The sequence below is a fragment of the Oryzias melastigma genome, linkage group LG6 (genome assembly GCF_002922805.2).
Source record: "Oryzias melastigma strain HK-1 linkage group LG6, ASM292280v2, whole genome shotgun sequence".
NCBI lineage: Eukaryota > Metazoa > Chordata > Actinopteri > Beloniformes > Adrianichthyidae > Oryzias > Oryzias melastigma.
The window spans coordinates 11650236-11653507 of record NC_050517.1 but is presented as its reverse complement, the minus strand read 5'-3'; the positions used below and the strand labels follow the sequence as shown (position 1 = coordinate 11653507).

Genomic DNA, 3272 nt, shown 5'->3' with positions numbered 1-3272 from the left:
TCCTTTGGACACGTGCCAATAGAGAAGTTTGGGGTGAAGGATCAGAAAAAGAGGCTGCTTGACTTTCATTCCCTCTGGTTTCAATGTGCAAACGTCTCCATAACATGTTAACACAGACTAGATGCTGCGAGTCACTTTCACAGCGATTCACCTCAAACTTTGATTTTTGTTTTCATATTTGATCCGAAATATGAAAAAAAATAATTGTCTATATTAATCAATAGGAATAAAAAATAGTTTAAACCTAAATAGTTAGTTTTTAACTTGGATCTAAATATTTAGTTTTGAACAAAATATGTAGTTCCCTTAATAAATATTTAGTTAAAAATGAAATATTAAGCTTGGATTTAAATATTTTGCGTAAAACTAAATATTTAGCTCCAAACTAAATATTTATATATATTTAACTGTTATATATTTATATAAACACATGTTTAATTTATTATCTTGAAGGAGTCTGGAAAACCTCACCTGCACTGTTCAGTACCAGGTATTTATCTCTGTGTCACACTGGTGGAAGTTTGGATAAACATGTTCTGGATTCATTTTAGATCAGAGAATCAGATTGTTCTAAATGAACCAAAACCAGCTATGAATTGGATCATCAACTACAAATTATTATATGAATTGAATTGTTGTTAAAACTAATCATTACATCCCCACTTTCAGGATAAACATTCAGTTTTAATGCAACAATTCACTTTCCCCACTTTTGTGACATCACTGGTAAAAACAGTCATTTTATAGAGCAAATAACCCCAAAAACCTGCAGAGTCTTGTGCAGTGAAAACCAAAGGAAGCTGCTTTCAGTCTCCAACAGTTCTGATTGTTTTGCCAAAACTTTTACTAAAAGTGTTTTTTACTTTTTCTCTCACTTTGTGTGTAATTCTGTGTCATTGAGTTTAGATGAATACTGTCAATCAGCACAATTTGAAATTCATTCATTAATGAAGCACAACCAAAACAACAACTTTGGAATGAAAACTGAAAAGATTATTTTTTTACCCAGTAAATGTTATCCTGTTATCTGCATATTTTTTACTAGAAATTATGATGTTGTTAACTTAAAATGTTGCATCTAATTTAATATGATACATGAAATTCAAATGTAATTGTTTTTAATCATATTTCATTTAAATACATTTCACATACATATAGTAAATGTAAAACCTATGTTAATGTATTGTGTCGGAAACATCAGAACTCAAGTAAATTGAACTTCACTTATTTGAGTAAATCTGGCAACCCAAAGTGGATGACGTCTAGAGCTGCCACAAACGATTTTTTTGATAGTCGACTAATCACCAATATTATTTCTGATTGGTCGACTGATCGGGTCACACTTAAGCTGGATGTAAAGCACACATGTGAACCATCATTAACTTTAAACTAACTAGGAATCAAGACAACTAGAAAAGCATTACCTGTGATAATGCTAGAATGCTCTTTGCTAAAAGAAGTTGCTGAAGATGCTGACGTTTTTTCCTGAGAATGCAAAGTTATTTGCAAGATGTTAAATTTGATCAATAACTGGAAATTTTGTGGCAGATCTATGAAAGAGCGCTGAAGTTAACCTAATTTTCTAAAAAAAATGGTAAAATTGCTTTAAAAATCCTAATACATGCCAAGTTTTCACCAATAATATGTGTTTTGCTTAAATATGAGCTAAACTCCAAATTTGCCCCAAAAACCTTAGTAGGCCTAGATGCCAAATTAGCCAAAAAGCTAGCTTGTTGCTTAAATACTAGCTAAACTCCAAAATAGCCAGAAATTCCTCAATAAACTAAATTAGTTAAAAATGTTAGCATGTTGCTAAAATAGAAGCTAAACTCTAAATTAGTCTATAAACCCCATTTGATAACAAATTTTCTAAACACATTAGCCTGTTGCTAAAATATTAGCTAATCTCTATATTAGCCTAAAAACCTTGTTAGATAACAAATTTGCCAAATACATTAGCATGTTGCTAAAATATTAACCTAACTCAATTTTGTATTGAAAATGAATATAAAAGATGCAAAACATAATCCATTAATATATTTAAAGTTTTTTGTTAATCTACTTAAAAATGTGAAGACTTTCCCAATTTCCCTTGGGGTATATTTTACTCAATATTTCAAAAACTATTAAGTTTATGAATACCAAAAATACATATTAGCTTTGAATGAATTGTGCAGCTTCTGTCCTTCAATAGCTTCTGGTATTAAAACAAGATTAAATCATCTGAAACAAGGAATATTTTTCACTGAAGAAAAACTTTTGGTCTCACTTACTCAAATACAAAAAAGTTATTTTTTTTGGCGCTGAACCCTCATAACTTTATTCAACTTTATTACACTCTGACTCCATTTAATATAAAGTAACGACTGATCGCCGACTATTTTAATAGTTGATTAGTCGACTAATCGTGGCAGCCTTAAAGACAACACAGAATACTTTGAGTTAAAAACAGTTTTTTTTGACAGATGTTTACATATAGAGAGTTTTAACAGAACTTAATAAAATAACAACTAACTGATTTAATGATGGAGATTCTCTGAAATGAACCATAAATGACAGACAAAAGTAAAGAGGCCTTTTCCCCTCCGTCATTGTGTGCTCCATTTATCTCTCACACATCAGAACATCATCTCTCCTGTTTGAGGGTCACGTGACCTGCTGCAGCAAACTTCAAAAAAACTCTGGGTCTAAAAACTCTTCCAAGTTTTGAGAATCTAAATCCAAAGGTTTAGATCCAGCCTCATCTTTGGTAAAGATCTGTCTTGTGCTCAGAGAGACTGACTGCTTTCTTTCTCCATGTTCTCTTTTTGAACTTTCCAAATTAAAGTTTGCTCCATGTACCAATACTTTTTGAGGCACGTGCACACTGTGACGTGGCCTTTCTTTAATCTGTTAAAAATTTCACAGCACGTTTTCTCCTCGAATCAGGAAGTGGCACGCGCCTCTGCTTTGCATGCGTAAAGATTGTCCTCACTCCGGGCGCGTGGCAGCCTCCCCGCTGGATCTGTCTCCGTGGTAACATAAAGACACCATTTGGGCCTGCGGGGGTGGGGGTGGGGGGTAGTAATAGGAGTTGCAGAAAAGTTGCGCGCATGCGCGGCTATTAACCAAGAAAAATCTAAATGCAGCTGCGCGGCTGTTTGTGTTTGTTACTTTTGAGGACGCATTTCTGCGCATGTCTGGCTGACGCAGCGCATCCGCATCAGGGGAACCGGGTTCGGTTCTGCTGGGCCACACAGGAAGCAGCTTTGAGCAGCAACACCTGTCGCGCT

The 3272-nt window shown here is 34.2% G+C and overlaps 1 protein-coding gene across 4 annotated transcripts in view; it reads left to right on the top strand.

Moving 5' to 3' along the window:
- Window positions 1–3272, top strand: part of mon2 (MON2 homolog, regulator of endosome-to-Golgi trafficking) — a 448157-nt gene that overhangs the window by 57941 nt on the left and 386944 nt on the right. The window lies entirely within an intron of this gene.